General features: G+C 39.2%; 1 protein-coding gene across 4 annotated transcripts in view; it reads left to right on the forward strand.

Moving 5' to 3' along the window:
• EPHA6 (EPH receptor A6) overlaps positions 1 to 24188 on the forward strand; it is a 519018-nt gene that overhangs the window by 233070 nt on the left and 261760 nt on the right. The gene's annotated exons all lie outside the window — the stretch shown is intronic.

Raw genomic sequence — 24188 nt, forward strand, 5'->3', positions numbered from 1 at the left:
TGGGGATTTCAGCAACCATGGCAGCTAAAATCACAGGAGGAAGTTAAGATCTATTTACTAACTTTTAATATGAACAATCATAAGCATAGGATCTCATCAGCCTTATACAAAGAAAATCCTACTATTAAGGTTGCATGGTGAACATCTAAGTAACATGTGTAGAACTGTGCTTTAGATGGACTTGCATTAGAAATTCCACTGATGAGGCCAGTCTTTGGAGAAATGGATAGTGTAATCTGTTCATTGATTTTTAGACATTTAAAATAGAGGAGTGGATTAGGTCACCTGACCCAGAGCCGAAATGTTTCCTATATTATTTATTTTATGTTAGTGAATTGTCTGTAGTTGACTTTAAATGTCATTAGCTATAGATCTTCTTTGTCCTCTGGAAGAGTATTTCACAACCTAATAGATACTGCGGTCTAAAAAAATTCTTTGTTGTCATCTAGACTATAACTTTTCTGTTCTTTTTAACTTTGTATTGCTACTCCACTAACCTATCATCTACCTTATTCTCTGATGTTGAATCATTACCTCTTCTGGATGATTATGTGCTCTACATACAATATAATATTTTTCTGTTCATGTAGAGTTTGCTGCTTAGCCAAGCTCCACATATTTTGCTATTTTAATCTTTGTTAGTTTCTACAGTTCCATATATTCTCTTTTTTATTGGGTTTTTCTGTTTTGGGTTTTCTTTTTTTAATGCATCCAATGACTTCTCCTCTTTCTGGGAAAGAGGTTCTCAGAAATGAATATATTGTTGCAAAAAAAGTTGCATCATAACCGTCCATCAAGGTCACTTGCTTAAGGTTGCAGTTGTGCACATATCTTGTCTGCTGATCTCTGGTTACAACTTTTAGCTTATTTTGCTGTGATTTCTCACCTTCTGATTCAGTGTCATTGCCTTTGCCTGCTTACAGCAACCCTCTTCTACAAAATGCTTGTTTCAGTTTGCTTTTCTTAGAAACCTTAGAAACCTACTGGTAAGTGCTCATTTGAACAGCTGTACTAAGAGTAGGAGAGACAGGGTTTCTGGCATCATTCAGCCAGAGAAATCTGTGAGAACATCAGTATGTCTAAGTGAGAATAGGAATGGAGAAACCTTGTAAAAGTGATAGAAAGCTACAAGTTAGGCTTTTTCATTATGTACCTGTTGTAAATATAATGGGTTTATGGGCAGTCCGTTTTATGCCTTACTCTAAAACATGATAGAATTCTTGAGAAGAGCCATTTTTTGCCAGTTAAAAAGCTGTCTGACATTAAAATTAAGTCCCACAATCTACATGATCTTACTTAGGAGCCCATAAAATTTTTTCTCCTTGGGTTTTTGTGCACTCTATTCATTTTCAAGAACAGATTTTAATATTAAATAATATTTATTTCAATGACAAAACTGAGGTATTGTAGTAAGAGGTCAGTCAAGGAGCTGATAAAAAATAAGTAGTTACAGAAAGTGAATGTTTAATAAACTTCAATAAGAGTCTTACTTAAAAGAATTAGGTGGCCTATGAAAGGCAATTAAAAAAAAATCATTAGACTTAAAACAGATAGGATTAGTTATTCATTCTACCAGACATGAAAGGGCAAGTAAAGTCATTCTGTCTTCGTACATGATCCGTAGAGGAGACCTTCTGCTAATCTGTCTGTGGTCCTCAAGTGGTCTCCTTCATCACCTGTAGTCCCCCAGCATGCTATGCCTGAGTAATGCAAGGAGGACCAAGCATAACTCATCCTTTCTTCTCCCCTAAGGCTGACTGAGTTGAAGTCCTCTTTACTCACTGAGTACACCTAGTAGTTCTTCAATGAGATTAAAGTTTATTTTAATCCTTCTTCCATATTTATCTAATTTTGCTTCAAATATTTCTAATTTTGGCACACCAGCTGGAAAAGTCACCTGCTTTAGTCCCTCCATTCCCGTGAACAGTAACACAGAAGACATCTCAGACCCTTGCCTTCTCTCAGATTTTGAAAGGATCTTTTTCTCTAGAATATCTTCCCCAGCAGAGCAACATCCTTCACATGATGACCAATTTCCATCCCAGCCTTCCTTCCCTTCTCACAACAGCAAAGCTGCTGAATCCAAAATGCTAAAGATGACACAAAAAACATACAGTGACCTTGCTATTATTGTGCGACATCTGCACAATCTCTGGCCTTTCAAGACTCAAAGTATTAGTGCCTACTTACTGTTGAGCCTCCTTAGATTTGAGACTTTGTTGTCAGGACATTTACTTTCTCATTTCTAGGTGCTTCCTAAAATGAACATTTCCTTTGATTTCTTGTCCCTACTTTTGTTGTGCCCTGAGGCTCAGTCTGTCTCTGAGGTCATAGAAATCTGCATATCACTTCCATTACGATATACCACTCAGACATTCCTCTTTCAGAGGTGGTGCTGTGCTATCTAGTTTAGGAAGTCTCAAAACCCCAGGCAGAGAATAAAATCATTCTTCATCCATACGGCTCTTCCCAAGGTCTCAGCCAGTCTCCTCTGAGTCTTTTGAGAGTTTTTTTCTTACTGCCCAAAAGCCTTTCAACAAAGAAAAGATCACAGAAAGATTAGGAAGGATGTAGTCACATGCTGCTCATTTGATCCTTGCAAGAGGGAAGTCAGGGAATGGTCCTTTTCTTGTTTACTTTCTTACCTATGCACCCACAGACCACTTTCTAGAGTTACTGTTGGCCTTAGAGGAAGAGATTGCTTAGCTTGTCACCTTTGTGCTTATATAATTTTCCCCAAGTATTTTCAGTCATGTGATCACGAAGAAGATTTTTAAGGCTCCTTTTCAATTGCATATCTCATTCTTGGGAGCTTATCTGGTCTCCACTTGTCCCTTCTCTCTGTAACCAAAATAGCCCAGTCATCTGCTCCTCCACGGTCCAAGCATTTCCTTCATTCCATATCAAATATCAGAATCGCCTCAAAAAGGCTTTTGAATCTTGGTGAATATTTTAAGGCAAACTAGTAGTTCACCCCAACTCAGATAACTAGGGAACCAAAAACAAGTGTTGGGTTAATCCAGGTGACATAGCAGACCCTTGCCTAGTGCAAACCTACTTCCTGAAAGATTGCCCAAAGGTTGTCGGATTTCTGCTTTGTTGCCAGACCTGATTTTCTTTCCTTGTCATTTCCCATATTCTCAATGCTTGAACCTTGCCCAGAGATGGGAGGAAATTGGGCTCAGTCGGGTGGAAGGAAGAGACAAGCTACCCTTTATTTTTCATACTGCTGTTTATCAGCAATTATCACACAGCTTTTTCCTGAGAGGCGCATCTACTTTCTGAAATCATACTCTTCTGAAGAGTCAGGAGTCATTAAAAAAAAAGACTTTATTTAGAGAAAGCTAACATTTTGAACCTGACTTCAGGCCACCTTGGATATTGCAGATACATCTCAGCTCACACTGAGTGGCATGTGCATGGAAAACCTCTATTCTACCTTGGGACAAGCCAGTGGATGTCAGAGACTCCTGTTCAGCAAGATAGGCTGATGGAATGAAGGCACGCTTTTGAAGAGTGTTAAAGCATCCTGAGGTGCCTGAGAGATCGCAGTCTTCCCAGAGGAGAAAAGGCCACCCTTCCAATGCCAGTCCTGGGACTTTTTGTGTTAGGCAGCAGGGATCTCAGGAGCGTCAGTAAGAGCCCCAGTGTTTTAGGAAATACAGACCCACTTCTAATCATCCACTTTCCTGGCAGTGTGATAAAAAGGCAGGTTCTCTTCTCTTTACTGCCTCTGTCTACTCAAGCATTTTTGGACAAGTTGCTGTGGTAACATGCAACCTGAGGCCAGGCTGGGTCCTGGCCACTGTTAATAAAAGGAGGTTACTGTTCAATTTACATCTATGCTACCTTCCAATCCCAGTCTTTCCATCTCTTTTCAGCTACCATTTTCCTTTGGTAGAAAAGCCCTTTGGCAGAAGAGTAGGGGCTCTTCTGACTCCAGGTATCAAGCAGTTTCTTCCTGTGTCAGAGGAAAGAGTTTTTTACCCTGATTATTTCCTAATGTTACTGGGAGTACAGGATAGACACTCATCTGGGGCTTCAGAAAGCTGATTGCCTGTATTTACAGATTCAGCATGATGACAGTAATTGCAATAATGCCATCATTTCCGAAGGGGCCTAGCTTGCACATAGGCATATTGTGATTGCAGTTTCTTTTCACAGAAACATCTGAAATATTTTCAGAACATAATCCCACCCCTTAGTCTTTCACCAGGATTTTTGTAGAGGAAATAGGCTAGATCTCTTCCCATGCTTTGACAACTAACTCCTGACTGTCTGGTAGCTCTGAATGCACATGGAGCTCCATTTAATCTGTTTCAGTCTTTGATTCACTATTGCTCTTAGTGGCTTCACCTTAGGATACAGAGCTTCAAATTCACCAGAAGTTGGAGTTAGGGATGCCCACTGTGTGAATGTGCGTAAGAACAACACATCTCGAGGAGCCTTCAGTGACTGATGAGCAGTATTCCCTTTCTTGATTCCCGCCACAGTAAGCTAAGCGTGTTCTGGGGAGAGGCAGAGCGTGATGTGCTTCCTTCAGCTTGTTGTTCAAATAGGTATTACTAGCACCTAGCAATTCCCTTCACTCACCCCAATCCATCACAATATTTCAGTGGGATGGAGAGTGGCAGGCAATAAAATGTCTCCGGGAATATAAATGGGCTCCTAATTTGTTTTTCTCTAAGCTATTATTTCTTGTGCGATGGTCTTCTCCCAGGTGTTTTAGGCCTGTCAGTCAGTTGTTGCAGGCACTTGTTTTCCTTTGCCAAGCTGTGGTACCTCTGGACCCGAGAGTAACAAAGTGAAACACCTATCAGCTGTAATGCCATGTTAAACCCAAGCAAAATGCAAAAGTTGTCATAAACAAAATCTAAAACATAAACTACATTATCAGAAGGGCAAAATGTTCTGCATTAGGATCTAGTTCAGTTCCCTGAACTAGTTCTTGATACAAGAGTGGTCTTAACTTCGTGGTCACTGGTGGAAATTTAGTCACTGTGAGATGTTGAAAGATGGAATAGGAGTGTCTGCTCTCCTTATCTGCGATGGGGTATTTGAGGATACAATTTCTGTGCTTCTGTACTGCTTGCATCTGCGTTCTTTGTATTATAGCTGTGCTTTCTGTGCACTACTGCCCAAAGTTACTTTTGCGAGAAGTCACATTTACTGTTTATACGTACCCTGGAGACCCAGACAACAAATTCACTGGCTTGCTGCTTTCCAAGTGATCAGTTTGTCCAAAAGGAATCAGTTAGTTCTGCTTCATTTGCGAGCAGCTCTCAGAAGAGCCCTTCTTAGAGCGCAGGAGTGCTCAGTGAGCCATCAATGTGCAGGCGTTGGCACAGGCTTGAAGCCAGAGCGGATTTGATTAATTCAGAACTTTGTCGTACCACTGGCTATCTGATCATCAAATTGAGATGGGCCAAATTGGCCTGTGGTGCTCCCACACACACCCCCCACAAAAAAAAGGAAAGAAAGAAAAATGCTGGTATCTAGCATACAGTGAAAAAAAGAAAAATAAATGAGGCTACTTGCTAATTTACTATAGTAAATTTAGGTTGGATGTTGTATCAACCGAGAACAGCTGATCTTCTGTGGAAGTGCTTGCATGAAGTGTCCAAGTCTGCCTGCACTGGCAACCCCAAGTCCTCTCACTCCTCCTGATGCCCACTTCTGCTTGCTGGAAAATGGGAAGTGCATTGACCAGACCCTCTTCCTGACTATGCATGCCTTAACCACAGGGAGCGTCTCTTGCTAACCCACACCAAGTTAATAGTCGGGTGAAAACAGTTTCTATTCTGTGTTCAGAGGTTTCCAAATAGTTGCAAAGCTAAGACTGTCAGACAAAACATCAGTGTTTGTTTGACACACACAGCCATGTGCATGCAACCACGTTTCCCTCAAAGCTAACATGAGATTAAATGGGTGTAGAATAGATTTAAGAGTGTTCTCCCATGAAACTGGACTGTATAAGAAACTATACAAAGGTACAGAAGTGCACAGGACTAGCAGAAAACTCTGCCTCCCACCCAAGCAAGAAATGATCTCCATCTGGACAGATCTGCTCTGCAATTTGGCAGGGGAAATATTAATGCATAGAGGGCCAATACTAAGAATTGTCTCATGCAAAGAAATGCTGGCAATTACCAGGTGGTTTTCTCCAGTTAAAAGTGCTGACAGATTCTGTTTCTTTCTGCTCTGTCCACCTCTGTTCTGGTAGAGTCCACAGGCAACATAAAGCTGCATTTTTCCTCTAACACCTTCCTGCCTTTGAGGCACAAAAAATGCCATCAGGCATTGGGGGCCGGGGGGGGGGGGGGGGGGTCTTTCAGTTCCACTTCCACGTGCTTTGTATGAACTTCACATGGCAGAGAAACAGAGGAAAGAAAAAAAAAAGTAACTCCATGGCCCGAAATATTTTAGTGGTCTGAGATGAGCGAAGCCATAAAAACTGTGGCACATTGTATCTGAAATGGTGTTCAGCTTGTTACAGTACGTTAAATCCTGACCACTGCACTGCTAACACTGAACCTGATGGTACTCTTGCGAGATTTGCATGCTAGTTCGGAGGCTGCTGTTATCCTCTAGCAATACCAATTTCACTGCATGATTTTGTTTCGTGTGTAAAGGGGCATGCACAGTACAATGGCAGTTTTGTGGTTTATCTAAAATCACTCACTTGAGTAGTGAGTTGTTTGATATTACTTAATAAAGGATGTATTTAATAAAATATATAATAAAGCAAAACCCAGCACTAACGTATCAAAAAGAGAGTCCAAATAATAATTAGGTGGCAGCAGCCCACTCCTGTGAAGCTGATCATTAGCTCTCTATCATTGCTTTGAATGTGTGGGCACAGTATTTTCTATTTAAACAAAGTGCCAACTGTAGGCTGTGCTAAAATGCGTAACAACATCAGTTGCAACAGCTTGTCTGGCTGGCTGTGCATAAATTGGAGTAAGTCCAGCTGCTTCCTCTCTCCACTACATATCAAACACCTCATCTTTGCTTCTGTAATATCTCTTATATGTAATACAAGGTGATACAGTTGGTGGACAGGTTATTGAAATATTTTTGCGGGGAAACAGACATCCCTGCTTTGGGGATTGTCAAAGTCACTTTTGAGGGTCTTCCCACAACTACGGATAGAATAATACAAAAAAGTATCTCTTCATCTTTTTATGATTTGGGGTTAGCTTTAAAATTCTGGGCAAGCTTGCATGTGTGAACTCACAAAGAGCTACAAAGGGGTTGTTCACGGTGTGAAGAGCGTTCCTCCAGTCCAGGCGTTTCCTTCCTCTCATCTTCGTGGCTACAGTACTATAATGGCAGAGTTTGCTCTCAGAAATTCAGAAAATGTCTCCTGCTTGCCGGAGTTCAGCTGCTCGTCCGGGCTGAGGCACAATATCTCCGTCTCTCCCCAATGCCCAACGTGGCGATGCACCCGACAAGCCTTGGCTTCAAGTATAGCAAAGTGGCTGCAGTGGTAATGCAGTATCGTCATGGGCTAGAATTCCAGTTCTTCACAAATCCCCTAGGAGTCCTTTCCTCTGCCTCTCCGCAGCCGTGAAAGATGGTCGGGATTTTTTTTCAAAAGCTCCAGTAGAAAACTTTTCTTGCTGAATTGAGAGTTAGCATCTAAAGTTTGTCCTGGCTTTGACTTTGATCAGATGACTTGGAAGTGGTTCTGATTTCTGAGCTCTTGTAGGTCTCTCATGAAAATGGGCAGTTTTATCTTTCAACCAATCCTTTGGAAAACCTTTCAAGATGCAGTTCCTGCTTCATGCTGTTGGGGAGGCATCATGAAAGCAGTGCCAGCAAAATGGTGTCAGATAGTAGGAGAGGGAGCCCAAATGCCACTAAGGTGTCACCCAACGTGCACCAGTGTGCACTTTCGGTATTTACGTTAATGTTTATGAGTAATTTTTTCTTGACCTCCTGCTCAGTTCTTCAGACTAACTTTGCAATCCGGAAGCAGATATTGCCTGGTTTGATTCGATTAGAAAGGAGATTTTTTTACCTTCCTGTATCTCTAGCAATTAAGATCAAGAGTTTCATAGTTTGTTCAGATCTCATTATTCCACACACATTGTTTAAGATTGTGCATACTTCAATTTTGCATTAGAAAGGAGTTTATACCGAAAGGAGTTATATTATTAGGGATGAAATTTTAAAGACTTAATTGGGATCATGGAAGGATCCAGGAGATCCTGGAAGCATTGGGAAGCCTAACGCAGTATGTGCTGCGGAATGGAGGTTGTTTCTAGTTTTACATTTCAGCAACATGGCACACTAAATAACTCACAGGCATCCCCTTTCTATTGGCTTTATTCTGTGCCTGTGCTTCTCCATTGCTGTGTTAAGTCCTTTTTCTGTCTTTATTCACAGACAATCTGAGTTAAGTTTTTTCTTCCAAATATCATTGCAGGTGACTGGGAATTTAACTGCTGGGCCTCTTTATGTGATGTTTGTATGCCATGAAAGCTTAATTGTGCAGTAGAAAAGAGACTGATGATGATCCATTCCCTAAGCGCACTATTTACGATAGGTGCAGGAAGAAAGGTGGGTGGAGGAAGGAGAGAGCTTGTAATGAATTCCTATAGGTACTAACCAAAACTATAGGTTTTGAGAGTTGATACCAAGCATAGTATCAAGGATGCTGTGTATGCTTTCCCAGACAAATGTGACCTGTAAATGAAACTACCTGTAATTTCAGTCTTGTGCCTTCCTTAATCAGGCTGCCAGTCAAGTTGTTCTCTGCCAGCTGTGACAGATGTGAGATGTGTACATGCCAGTTTATAACTGAGATGAGACTGCTCATATTCATTTCCATTTTTGACCTAAGCTGCTGCTTTCTGTGATCTCTAAGACATTACTCATTTTAAGAATTAAAAATCTAATATGAAGAGGATGGATTGCTATTTCCTGTACTTAGGGAGTACAAGAGTATTTTCTCATTTTAATCAATGTTGGCATGCATCATGAAATGGCAGGATTTCCATTTTGATTTTCAGTCTGAGTTTTCAAATTAACTTTATTTCAGAAAACTTACACAGATTGTGAGGGGGCAAAACAATCTATGTTTGCAGCACGTGCATGTGGCCTGAGGAAGGTACCAGTCTGAGGCAGAGCTGCAGGTGTTACTGTGCTGGGGGAACCAAAGCCTGGCCTGTCTGACCCTTCTGGTCTGCAGCAAAGCATTTATCCTGCTTTGACTCCCATAGTACCTGACCAAGACGTGAGCATACATTTGAGTAATGCATTGCAAAGTAATCACATGACTACATTTTTTGTATAAAAAGTGCAAAGGAGAGATGCCGTCTTTCAAGAACCTTCCAAATTGGGAGCTCAGAGTCTAGTTGTCCATGGCCCTTCCTTTGTAGAGCACTGGTAGTAAGTCACCATAATACAGAATATAGCTAGCAAAAATTGAAGACAAAGGTAGAAGAGGTATAGACTATTTTCAAAACATAGGAACATGAAAAAAATTAATTTCCATATACAGTAAATATATTTTTGTACATTCATTATAGAATTTCACTATGGGATGTATATTGAGTATTCTGCCCAGATACTTTTAATAAGAGAATGAGTGGAAGAGGAAACCAGATTCTGGAAGGAATCATTGCAGAAAGGAAGGCCAGGAAAAGCACTTTAAGAGAGTAAGATCTTAGTGAAGAAGAAAAACCAGAAATTCTCAGAATGGAACAGGTGAGGAAAGGAATAAAACAAGTGATCCATGATGTCATTCTAAACTACATGATATTTGCAATAAATGCAGAAATTGCTAAGCAAAAGTTTATAATGCAAGAATATGGAGTAAAGGATCATTATGATAGTTACCTATGACCATACAGTGAAATTAAAATAACTACCTTGTAACTAAAATACTTCCTAAAATGCTGATAAATACTTGATTATATATATTTTTCTAAGACTAAATATTATATGACAGGCACATATTCATTGTTCTATATATTGAATCAAAATGTACTGGAGAAATGTAAGGTACTGTATTGAGGCTGAGTTTTCCAGAGCCAGCTGCTTGTCCGTCTTCAGTTTTCTATCCACACATGAATCTGTTCTTTAAAAGCTCTATAGTTTCAAAGAAATACACTGAGTAGTACATTGTCGGTTGCTGTTCTCTTGGTAAAAGCAGATCCCTGCTTTTAAACTACAGTTCAAAATGCAATGCTGGCAGTAGTATCCCATTAACAGCTCCCAGGATAGCAGGGCCTGACCTTTCTGCCCCAGTCATTTTGTTCACAGCACGATAAAGGTACGAACAGATGAAATCAAAGCGAAAACTGACTGTTCTGCCATCCCCAATTGCAAAATAAATGTAATGTTAACCACCGCAGGGCTAAGTGTGATGCAACCGGAGGCCAGGATGCAGTGGGTGAGTGATTAACTGAGTAGCTGCGTTGCTTCCCATCCTGTGTCTGTAGCCCGATTTCATTAGCAGGCATCTGTGAACTTCAAAACTAGCTGTCGTGGCTCCTTAATGAGCGCATAAAAGCTGAAATGGGGTTAAACCTCACTGAAGTTAAATTCACAATTTAGCAACAAATGGGGATGCTGCGTCAATAGTTGTCAGTGTTGTAGGGTATATAATCCTAATTTGTCACTTATTTTTGTTTTGTTTTAGGGATTGTTCCAGCTAGTTCTGGCCACCTGTGAGATATTTAAAATTCTGCATATAAGTGATATCTATGAAACTTGTCGCCAGTTCTCTTGAAAAGTTTCATTGCTCTAAAATGTTACCAATAACACATACGTATATTACAAAGTTAATACATTAGGTTTTCACAACTGAAGCTGGCTCTCACATGAATGTACCTGTTTAAAAATGGCAGGATTTGTAGTTTGGGTGGAATCCGTGGCTATACAGTACTACTCTGCTGCTGCCAATAGCTAAACAAAGAACCATTAAGTTGCATAATCTGGGGTTAAGTGGTCAGTTTTATGCCAAATGTCTGACAGTTAGTATGTTTGCACCTGTGAGGAAGTGTCAAACTGTAAAAAAAGAAAAAAGTGGATTTGGCTGTTTACTGGGTTGCCTGTTGGTGCTCCAGGCCAGTGAGATGGCACTCCAGTGAGATGGCTTTGTATGGGCTCTGATGGAAGTGGCTAAATCTCCGTGTCCCCACATTCAGGTTTACACGAAACTGGTCAGCACATAAGCGTGTTTTACTTCTTGGTGGTGTGCGGCTCTTCGTTTGACCAGGCACAGCCCTGGCCGGTGCTCACGGAGGCCGTTGCGCTGGCGGTCGGGGTAATCCGCTGGGTGGCCTTGCCTGTGCTGCTCCGTTGCTAGAGGACCGCGGGCAAGTCCTGGCAACCTCTCTAAGCAGCAGTTCCCTCTTTTTTAAACGGAGAGAATGATTTCCACCCTCCGTTTAGAAAGTGTGTAGCATTGCAGAAGAAGGAATTATAATGACTGAGGCAGCTAGTGCACGTCTAGGCCATCCAATAGAGCTGTTCTGGTACTTCTTCAGCAAACATGGGGAAAACATGCAGATTTTAGGAAGGATGAAAATATTCTTGCAGTAATGCTTAACATTGTTCTTATATTCAAATTTCCATATCCATACCAGAAGTCTTACTGGAAGGGGCATTTATCACATCAATCTGGTTATTTCAGAATTCTTATTAAATTCATGTTTCATCTCCATGAGACTGGTGTGGAATATCTTAGCATGCACAGTAGAAATACCTCACTCTGATAATTGTCATCAATCATGTGAAATATTCTAGACACAAGGATTGAAGATGTATCCCACATAACTACTTTGGGGAAACACAAATTATAAACCCTGTTCTGCTAAAGGGCACCTTCATGATTTTTGTTTTATTAAAATGGCATTGAATTTGCATCACAAAGGGATTTACTTATTGCTAGGTTGTAAAGTCACCAGAGGAATCTCTGATCCAGCATTCAGATTTTTCTCTTGATAACCCAAGATTTTGGCTATATACTGAAATTCATGCAAGTCCTAGTACAGCAGTAGTGATGGGCTTGGAGTGGTTAGCAGTGTTTGATTATAAAATAAAATTGCAGGAATATATATGTCCAGAATAGCTGGGCAGTTTATCTGCTGAATTTTCTGTGCTTCATTTGATTTATCTACAAAACAGAAATAATGAAATATAAATGCATGCACCCCTTGTACAGATCATTCAAATGTTTGACTGAGCTGGCAAAGGCTGATTGGGTCAAAATTCGTATTTTTTTATCTCTTCTATTGATACAGTTACTATTTATCTATCTACACTCTACTATCTACACTATTCTGTGTCTGTGTATATAATACTAATAATAATTTGTGAGTTTTAGTCTATGCTTCGTACATAAACCTTGAAAGTATGTATTTTTTGAATTTAGTGATCGTTCCTCACCAAACATTTTAGTATTGCCTGCTTACCTGTGCTGCACGGGTAGGACAAGGTTGCAGTTCCTGTATAAATTCCTTCACTTTTAAAGTGCACATTGCTTTTCATTAGTCTGTCATCAGTATTCCTGCCCTTGGAAAAGCAGCAGGCAGACTACTGAGTGGGAATGGTAATAAATGCGGTGCTGCACATAATAAATGCAGCCAGCAATTACAATCATTTGGGGCTAAATACTGCAAGCAGTTCTGCAAATACTGCAGGCAGTTCTGCATGAATGCTGGCAGGAGGGAAAGGAGAGTCAGGCCGGACTAAGTACACAATTATGTGTGCCACTTCCATGGCAAAATTTGCTGAAACTAAGCCCCAGATAGACTTCGTAGTTTTTGAGGTGAGCAAGAGATGAACGTAGTTACCTTTAGCGTAAGTGTTAGCTGTAATTCAGGAAAAGTTTTCTGAAAGATTGATACTAATGACTGATAACCCCAAAACAAACAGCCTATTTTCTTTCTTGCTATAGTCTCTGGCAGCATGGCCAGTGAAGCTACTGAGAGCAGAATCCTTCGTTAAATGTGTCTAAATTTTCTAAAGCAGAAGTACTCATGTAGTAGTTAAAAAATAGAGACAAAAATAAATTGAACTAATTTTAGTCTAGTGTCATCTGCGTGTATGAGATACAGACAAACTGGAGATTTTAGTGGATGGAGAAATTCTGTAAAGTAATTAATGGACTGCAGATTGGTGAGCTTCATTAAAATCATCTTACATGATATATTAACAGCCAGATTGAATACTCTGTAAATTGCTGACACGTAATGTGACTTTATTCAGAAGTACCACATTGTGTCTTAAAAAAATGATAGAATAAAATCAAATTACGTGATATTTAGCACATTAATATAGAAGATACAGAGATGTGTCAGAAATAATTTTTAATAACCAAGAACATTATTTTCCTACAAGCATTCAGAGGTAAAACAGCAGAAAATAGTATTTGGTTTATGTAGAAGTGTTCAGAACTTCATTTTGAGTACTAATGAACATGGATGGTCAGAGTTGAAATAGTTTGGGAGTCACTAATAGTGTTTGATCTGTTTTAAAACGAAGTGGTGAGTTTTTCTGCAAATATGTGGAAAAGAATTACATTTTAAAGTATAAACAATCGATTTTAAAAGAGCACTTTAGCATTTTTTTTTTTATCAGAAATTGCACACTTATGCCATTACCTATCTGTTTGTAGGCATTTATATATTCCCCGTGGTTACAGTAATTTTGCTTGTGTGCACAAACAAACTCTCCTGACTGGTAGATGCAAGTAAAGCTGGGGGCTTAAACAAATTGCACATATAAACCCATACTTGAATGTGCAATCCTGGTAACCATGATTAAAACGTAAGCATATAAATAACATTTTTAAGCTTCTCGTTTTTAAAGTTGGAAAAGTATTTCTTGTGGTGGGTTAAATTGTACTCTCATTGCTATGATTTCTTGCTACTTATGATAATGTAAAGGAGACAGTTGCACAGAGAAGAAAAGAATTGCGTAGCTTTAGCTGATCTATCATAAAAACAATTGGTCTTGTGAAACTTGAACCCCAAAACTGAGCGCTGAGATCTTAAATCATTAAAAACTACAGTCTTATAATAAGGCCATAACAAGAAATGGTATCCTTGTAAACACTGACTGCACTATTCTTCAGTTTTTTATTGTTAATAACTACCTGTAAGAATATTATATTCCTTCAAGGTATGCCTTCTCTAGAAAGCTGTTCCACAGCTTTGTAATAAAGTAATAAGTCATGTCGGGGAGAGCTTTAGTAGGCTTTCGGTGTGCACCTTGAGCGTGTTCTGAGGCATGAAGCCAAGTGCCATTAATTATTTGAGAAGTGTCTGGTAACTTAGTGTTCTTACACAGAAAATCAGTCTGATGCTGATGGGTTAACCGATCAACAAATGTCATTGCTACGACTAATAAGCTGGAAGCTTTGGTGTTTGTCATAATTTGAAACCAGGCTGCTCCAGATGAATCACTTCCCCCGAAATGCACCCTGCAAAACAAGTAAAATAAATGATATGGTAGGAATTAACCCAGGCTAGCAGATTCATTTGTTATGGACAGGCAAATGTGCAGCTGCAAATTCAGGTGGTCTCTTCTCGCATGGGGTATAGTCAAATCCGTGATGAACTAATCAATGTTCATATTCATACTATACTCTTCTCATACCAGGGGAGAGGAGAGGAAGAAAGCAGAGAAGGATTAGAGAGAAAAAAATCAGTTTATAGTATCAGTAAAAGGGACAGGGAAGAAGAATCATGTGTATTGTAGCATTTGATAAAGGATATCACGAGACTGACAAACTGTTTTTAATACATATCAAAAGCTTTTATACATAGATCTGTTAAGAAAGCACTGGAAGACCCTTTAAATCCTTCTGGTAGTAGGAGGCATTTTTCTGGCATTTCTGTTTACTTTAAGATTGAGAGATGATTTTGTAACTCTGTTATCACCAGTCTGAGAGCGCTCTTTTTTTAACTTTCAGATAATGATAAAATGTTTTCAGAAACCAGCACCACATTGGCCACTACTTGAATATATCTACAGTACTCGGGCAAACCTTACAGGCATCATAACAGATACCGTACTGAGCTAGAAAACAGAGTTAGCAAATCAACTCTGAAATGAGTTTCTTTTTAACATAATTGTGGCAGCAGAATGAAAGAATAGAAACAGAGGACACCATATCTTAAATGGATTCGACCATTTCCTCAGCCCCTGTGTTAGGACCAATATTGCAGAGCAGTTCTCCTGGGGATTTGCGTTCATCATGATCATGAAAGATATGCAAGCAAGCACATCCCTGGAGAAGTGCTGCTCTTGCTATTGTGATACAGATAATTCACAAAGGGAATTAGCTGTAAAATGGATCTAAAATCTGTAGACAAGAGGCATCATCTCTGCATCTCTCAATTTTTTCCTATTGCAAGAAGAAATACATGATACAGTCATACTGTCTGATGCCTATTTGCAGTGTCGTCTTATAAGGCAGGCTACCTCAGTTGTACCTAAGTGTGTAAACACTTCTATGAAAACAGAAGGCTTCAAGGTCTTTCAACTTAGAAGCTAATTCTTTTCAAATTGATGCAGAGAAAAGCAGCAAACACAAGTTACTTCCTCAGTTACATTAAATAATATTTCTTACAGCTGTTTTTCAAACTTTTCTTTTGTAAAGTTCCCTGCCATGTTGAGAACCTTATCACCCACCTACCCTTTTTTTCCCCTTGTTCCCCCCAAAAAGCCCTTCCAGCAACAAGTCCAGCCCAACCACTCTTTCCGGTTTGCTTTATGAAAACTGCAATTTGACATGCTGAGCAGCTCCCAGCAGACTTAAATAAACCACTTTCTGCAAGCGTTGCAGTGTGGTGTCCTTGGCCTAATGGATTTTCTTGATTTCCACATTGCTTTAGTCTGAGGACTACAGGCCTGTGGAAGAACCTTCTTCAGAAAGGAGAGTAGGGAAGTGCTGCTGCCACGTGCAGCACCTAAGGGCAGACGTGCTCCCCTCGCTTTAAAATACGCACATTCTGCCGTTTGGCCTTGACTTGGGCAGTCACTGCGAACTAAACATGTTAAAAGGAAGCTGTTAAAAATATTCTGAGATTCAAACATTCTGTCCACTCTTCTGCCACCTGCCAGCAAGCTTTCTTGCCCAGTGCTGGCTACCAAAACAGGTTGCTGCTTGTCGGGCTTTTGTGTTCCAGGTCCCGGATCAGCCAGGGCAGCAGAGTAAGAGGAACACTTCTACTACTCTAGAGGTACCTGCAGCAAAAATACTGGAGTGTTGGTTAATAACTGCAGTTGATTCTCTGTTTTTTTTTTTTTTTTTTTTTTTTTTTTTTTTTTTTGAGTATTTGCATAGGTAGAGAATGCTCCTTGGTGTTACGTTGCACCAAGGGGCTCACATACCACCTTTTTGCTGGACGGGACTGAAGGAATCAAAAAAGCATTCTCTTTAAAAATAAAGCTTTGCAGTGATGGAACACTGATTAAACAAAACAATAAAATGTCTTCTTAAGAATATACTTAAAAATTGAGAGTTTCCCTAGCTGCTGCAGCCAGATTTTTTGACTGGATCATTAACACCTACCATTTGCTCCAGGGCAGCGTTGCCCTGAAGCATTCGTAGGGTTGCATTTCTCCTGCTTCTCTAGTTGCCGGTGGTCACTGGAGATGCTCGACGCAACTTCTTTCTCTGCTTGGAGATGCAGTGGTCTTTTTCTTCCGTTCTTTCCTTGTGTGCCTTCCTGATCCCATTACTGCCCTTCTTGCCCACTTGTCTCATGGCTCCTTGATTAACATTCCTATTACAAGCCTTAATTACCCTGACTGATGTCTTCTGTGAACTATCTGTCACCCTAAACACTGTATGTTTTTTTTCAAAAAAGGTGTCTAAGATACCATTTTATATTAAAAAAAATGCAAAAATGACTCCTAAGTCCATATTTAAAAAGAATGCATAACGATTTAAACAGCCGTGAGTATTAATGTTCTTAAGTTTAGTTAAATATATCGCATTTTTTGTGGTGTAATTTGTACACATGTAGATCAATACCCATTTGAAATCACACATGGAAACATACTTTTTTGAGAACTGTACCATGCATAGGCCAGTGATCTCCAGGGATATGAATATGCAAAATAATCTGAAAAATAAGCATATCTATCAAATGTGTTACTAAGCTATAAAATAAAGAATTTAATTGCACTGTTTCACTTGTGGAAACTTGGGATGACGTTTACTTTTTCTTAATGTAGCCAGTTGTTGCTGTTACAATCATTTTAGATTTATTTCAGGCTCTTGAGGATGGAAGGAAATATTGTAAGATTCAATGAGAAAACATTTTTATTGTGCTTTGAAGCTATTCATACCAATTTTGCATGCAAACTTAATTATAATTAATAAGTTGCTTAGAGTACTGCACACCTGCTGACATATAGTAGAAATAAATGTATTCTCTTTTGCCCGTTATAAATTTGAGAAATAATTTATGGCAAAGTTTGCATGGAACCTAAACTGATGATCTGCCAGTGTCTGGTGCATGAAAAGGAGACGGATTTTTTGCAACCTAATGAGGTTGTAGGGATCATCTCCAGTCTCATCATCTCTTTGACTTTGTCTGCTCTGACAGCTATAAATGTGTAGGTATATGTGTGTGTGTGTGTGTGTGTGTGTGTGTATAAAAAGTATATGTACATACACATATACAAACATATGCAATTATATATTCTATGCATTATGTAATAGCATAGTATTTTACAATAATTTATATAAATATAAAAGCATGCGTGAGCAGGAAATGTGTGTGTGCATGCATGTGAAAAAGCATTCACATCAAAATGCACACTCTTGTCAGAGAATGAGGGCAGCAAGCAGGTGGCAGGTATTAAGTTGCAGGGGGTGGAAGGCTCTCAGGCCTCTCTTGTATTTCTGATCCCAGAACTTCCCTGGATTTTTTCCAACTAGAAAAAAAAATGCCATGCACTTGGATGATCCATTAAATTAGATGAGACTGTGTGTTTAACAGTGCATTTAAGTCTATGAAGACAATATATGGAGAATTAACCACATTAAATGTGCCTTCCTTATATAGAAAGCATAGTGGAAAAGCATGTAAATAAGGTACAGCGGATAGGCAACCTGTGACAGGCTAATTCTGCTTGTGATTCATTAGCAAAGAAAAGAGCACCAGAAGATGTATTACTGCGAAGTGTTACTTATTCTGAGCCTCAGCCTCCCTCTTGGCTGCCGGTGAAGGGAAGTCCAGAGCTGACCGTCGATCTTCCTCACAGACCTTTGAAAACCCTTCCGTGACTTGGAACAGACCCACAGCAGGTTTTAAATGGACCGCAGCGAAAATAAGGAAAGTAGCTCAAGTCCCTGAGTAATTGTTGCTCTGTATGCAGAAAGCAAAGTTTGGTAACCTGGTTCATTTTCACACTGCACAAGCTATTTGAGTGACCTCAGCAGCAAACAAGGTATTTCTCTTTGCTGCTCTCAGAAGTCTTTAGTTGGCAGCTTGAAAGACTTGGAGGAGTAGCTGACAAAGCACCGTAAGATGTACCGAGCAGTGCTCGCCGGTGCTGTGTAGTGCAGACCCCAGCTCTTTGATGAGCTGTTGAATTGTATCTGATATGACAGGCACTGATAAAATTAATATCATTGACCGCTCTCCTTGTCTGTGTGAGTTTTTGGATAAACCACAGATTCTTTAAAAGCGTGGTATGCGACCTGAATCCCAGTAACTCAGGTTACTGTATTGCTCCTAATACGGTGTACAGAGCAGAACTGCTTTGATGTGAAGTGCAACATTATTTGATATCTCCCAATGATCTTTTTTGTCATTTCCAATAGTCATTTTAGTAAACAACATCAATAGAATATTGAGATATGGGAATGTCAGAAAGTAAGTAACTGGGAAAAAACCCAACTACAACAAAGAGAAGGAACAATTAATTTATCTCTTTTCATTATGTAGTTAAATTTGAGAAAATAGCTTTATACTTGTCTCTCTTTCTTTCCTCTCCTTTGTTGCTCCAAAATCAAGGGTATGAGTAATGCTATCCTCCGTGGTCCACCTCAAAGAATACAAATATTAGGGAGCAAAAGATACACACAAGAGAAATGATTGTTTGGGGCATATGTGTGCAGATGCGTTCAAGTGCATACAGAAATACAGTCCTAGCAAACTTACAGCAAATAAAGAGAAAATCAGTTTTTGTTCTAAAAAATTTGGTTAGTCTGTCACTAAGTTTTTTAGAGGCATCAGTTGTCCCATCTTTACCATCTGTAGGAACTGAACCAAACTAGATCCTTGCTATCTTGACACTTGATGTCTTCTACTCTTGTGGTTTCAGCTTACCACTCCATAACTTATAGTCTGTCATGACTGGTCTTTCTCTGGTGACTTCTTCATCATACCTCATGATTTCTGCTGCATAGGCTCGCTGTCAGTTTAAACATGACCCAAAGTGTATTACCTCCCTTTTCTCACAGTCCATTTGTGACCTGAATAAAACAAGGATCACGGGAAAAAATGGAAAAAAAAACCCATGAGATGATATGATTAAATTGTATTCACATTCAAAGAAGATTGTCATCATAGTTCCTACTGCCAACTTGACTTTATGATCATATTTTGCCTTTTGAAGGTAATACACAGTGTGTAGCTTTCATTATATCCCTCTCCTGTTCTTTCCTATGTAAGTTTTTACTGTAAGTCAATTTAGATAATATTATCATTCCCAGTTTCTGCACAATAGTAGAATAGAACAGACTTGCTAGATTGCTCTTTTTATAAAGTGATTGGATGTCAGCATGCTAAGACAACTTTAAAATCTGGATATTCGTATCCTGACAAAATATAACAAACAGGAAAGACGTCCGTGTCGTTATAGCGCGTTAGTGGATTTCAGGAAGGGATTAAAAAAATATATGAAATGGTAAAGCATAGCAAGCTACATGTTCCCAAAAGATTAAGACACCTCTTCCTCAACTACTGGCAGTTGCCGACCATTATAAATGACAACATTGTCTTCTCTGTTTTAATTTGAATTATGAGTTCTCAGCCAGCTATGAAAATCCAGTTTTTGTGAGGACTGTTTTCCTACACACAGAGCAGCAAGTGTCAAGCATACCTAAAAGCTGCTCCTGAGTTTCCGTTGTGCTCGCTTTGCTTCAATTAACTTGATAGTCGTTGATTCAGATGTTGTGAAAATATGTGAAACCATCTTATTTTTTCACAGCGACATACTCCCATGCAGCGGTGAAAATAACCCTTTTTTTAAGGCAAAAAATGATTTACAGCTCTTGAGCTATCCATCACAGTTGCCTTGACCAGGTTTCATTTCTGTACAGAAGAGTTTCCAGGCTTCAGAAGAACATGATAGGTGTCGCGGTCTCTAGCAATAAGGACTCTTCTGCAAGCAAAACCACAGCTGCGTTTTGTAGCAATCGACCCATGACTTTATTTACTGGAATGGGCAATTCAAGTTAACTACACAGTTTCTGTAGTTTTAAAACATTATAGGCAAACTCTGATAAAGTTACAGTTGAGCACATTTATACATGTGTTGTCATTTATGAAACAAATTAAATTAACAGTGCTTCTCTGCATAATCTGGTATTTCACTGAAGGAAACTTTAGTGTCTTTGAATTGTTCATTCAAATATTCTGCTAATTACTTAACCATTAAGACAATATATTATCTTCCCCTAGGCTTTACAAAAGTCAAATCTCATATAGTTGGTACCATTAGTAACTCACAAAGTCATTTCTGTTAGATAAAGTTGGGGAAAATAAGGCATCTACTGCTGATTTAGAAGTTAGAAAAAAGACTGCATGTTAACAAAGACACAAACAAATCCAAGGGTTTTTGGAAGAGTCACGAAGGTTTTTTCAGACAGCTGAGTTTCAGTTTACACTAATCTATGCAGAAAAAACTTGTGAAAATGACTGATGTAATAATTATTAGCTGAGTCAAGAAAATGTGATGAGAAACACTTCGAAAACACTGATTTATCAGCCCATACAAAATGACACTTCTTGCGTATATAAATATTTGGAACAGGCTTTTAACTTGTATTTTACTTGGGCTGTGATTTTGCATAGGAAACGTCTTTTTTTTCCATTTTCCAAATACAAAAATGCACCCAATTAAGATTAAAAGTTTCCAAGTTTTTGATTTGGCCATCAGGCAGCTTGTGCACTAAGTAGTTCTCTGTGGCTGGAGTTCTCCCACAAGAGAACCAACAACAGAAATAGTATAAATGCAACCAAAACCTAAGATCCTGATTCATTAAGGAACTTGGCAAACTTTAAGAATGTGAGTAAGACTGCTGATTACCCCTTTACAGAGTCATATCCTAATTCTTATTTTGGATAGCGTGTGATTTTATGTCTAAAAATTGAATACAACATCTAGTGCATGTGGATGGTTTGGTAGGTCAACCTGAAGTCCCACGTGGTGATTTACATGCAGTAATGCAATTTGGAGTCTCATACCAAAACATTTACAAACTACAATTTTACAAAAAGTTAGGCGTAGATTTGATATTACAGTGAAATGCACATACAGTTAGCACCTTCGTGCAATTTTTCTGTGAATTTTAATAGAAACGCCTAGGAACTGTGTTTGACAGCGATCTTGCTTAGCCTTAAGCTCCCTGAGGACACCTAAGGCCAAATAATACTCAGTTTGGGGAAGACAATGCCAGAGGAGAAGAAAACAGTGGAGAGATTCTTCTCATTCTTTTCTATGCAGCAGAGATTGCTCTGTAATGGACTATGAACAGTGTAAAGATGTACTCAGCTTGTGTCAATTTACTCATAGGCTCAGTCCCATCCTGTTGTTGATATAATGACATCAAAATGCCAGAAGGAGAGAGGTAGGGACCTTTGGCTAATTCTTTTTGGTGGTGATTTCGCTGGAAAAGGTCTTCAGCCCATCATTCTAGCTGTGCACAGGAGAGGAAATACTCAGTCAAGGTGTAATTCATCACAAGGTGGAAGAAAACACAGCCCTTAAAACATAGTATTATATATTCATCATGTTCAAGAGGAAGTCTTTTGGAGTTTAGTTAACAGTCGATGTTGAGCTTATATACTTGTAACCCAACACTGTGGCAAATTTTCACATGCCTATATGCCTTCATTGGTTATTGTTTTTCTCTGAAATAATCTCAGTCTTTTAAGTTTCTTTGTTGTCTTTCTTGGAATACATTAACCAAGCACTGTTCCAATCTCCAGGACTGCTTAACATCTCCTAAATCATAGCAGTTGGGGTGTCTGCTTAATGAGCTTTAAAAATAGTAAGTAAGTCTAATATTTGCAAATTTTCTGTGGAAAATGTTAAATCTTACCAAGTGTGTCTGTTAAAGTTGAAATTCTGTCATTAAAGCGTGGTATTTTTGTGTAACATCTAAACTTAGATAGGTACAGCAATTGAAATGCTGTTTTGGATGTATGCTGCATATTCATTGATTTTTACAGAGTAACAGTTTATTTTCTTTCACCTTGAATGTTAGCAATCAGCATTCTGCAGAGTTCAGTTGTTCAAAATCTGGGATCATTTGGGGATACTCAACTTGTATTATCTTATTTTGTCTATGAAGGAGTAGTTTTTACTTTAAAGTACATTGTAACCATGCTCATCTCATTTTACATTTGGCCAGAGGGGTTGTCAATAGTTTTGTAAAATTAACCTTAGAAAAGCTTCCCTGCTATCTTCTGCCTTAGGATGTGTGGTGTGTACCTGGCTTATTGAATAAATGTATTTGGTTTAGCTTCAAATGAATTTTCTTCAGCTTTTCCATTAGAGTATGTATGTGCTTTCTTGCAAGAGACATACTATATCAAAAACAAAACTATAATTGCTTAAAATAAATTCAAAAATACCATTTCAGCCCAAAACATTTACTTTATAGAGTTAGAAATAAATCTTCAGCTTCCCCTTCAGTTTTATTTTAAAATAATGAGCTGCTTGAAATTTAACCAAACTATTTCTCCAGAAAGTGAGTGGTATGTTTCTTTTGATCCCAAGTAGTTTGTCATTTGGGTGACAGAAGGGAAGAAGGAGTGATCTGAGAACTGACAGACATAAATTTGAGGAGTAATGAGGATTTTAAAAAGCATTCATTTTGCTTTGACTAGAAACGTAACTTGGAATTGCCAACTTTTTAATCACAGACGTCTTTATGTAGCACCATGCCTATGAAAGGTAGCAATTAAAAAGCAGGGATTTAATGTTCATCCTCAGATAAGCCGTGGCAGGATTTGGGCATGGGAAAGGTAGAGGGGAGCGGGCATGCGTGAAGCTCTTCCCCGTTTCCCGTTGCCTCGTCTCGTCCTTCCTTCCAGCAGAGCTCGGCCGAGTTGGCGCCTGGGGTCTGTGTCCCCAGTGCTGCCTTCTTCCTTGAACCAAACCTGCTGTCGTTCCAATCAGCGGAAAGTTACCACCGACTGTACTCACAATCGTATCCGACTGTTAGTCTCCTTTCTAATGGAAAACCCCTGCTGTTCCCACCTCTCTTATCTCTGAAACCAGAAATACTTACATTTTTTCTTCAGCGACAGCAGGGCAGGATTCCTCCCTTCCGTCTATTCAGCGAAGTCAGAAAAGCACGCTGGGATGAACGGCTGAAACGGTTGGGTCAAAGTTAAGCTCTTAAAATTACATTTGAAAAATTGACTCCTGAATTCCGATAGGCAATGAACGGCTGTCTTTTCCCCTCCCATCTTCTCATTCTGCCCGCTGCTACTAATGAAACTGTCTTTGTATCAAGCCCTTTGGAATCAGAAGCAGAGCTGATGTGTAGATACGTTATCTATAAGCTAATACTTTGTAATAAGTCACTTAACATGAACTGACAGGGAATCTGTAAAATTGCACACTCTTTGGTAGTGTTATTTATAGAAGACTTCATTTGAATATTGCTATTTTGTCCTGTGTTAAGAGAAGGAAGTACTGCCCAGTTCTTGTAGCAATATAAAGAAGATAGGCTTGAGTATGTCAAAGTAAGAAATGCTGCATGGATCTTCAAAATGGTATTTAAAGCAATGGCTCCCATCCTACTGCTGGAGGAGTCAGAGGGAGTATGAGTCTCTATAGTCTGTACATGCTTTAGCTGCTCTGTCAGTTGTTTCAGTTCTGTTTCTGATTGAGAAGTCATAAGATAGTAACTGCTATAAACCAGTGGAAAAAGAGGTATACATACTGGCATGTGCAAATGTGGTAACTGG

Source organism: Rhea pennata, chromosome 1 (assembly GCF_028389875.1).
Source record: "Rhea pennata isolate bPtePen1 chromosome 1, bPtePen1.pri, whole genome shotgun sequence".
Lineage (NCBI taxonomy): Eukaryota > Metazoa > Chordata > Aves > Rheiformes > Rheidae > Rhea > Rhea pennata.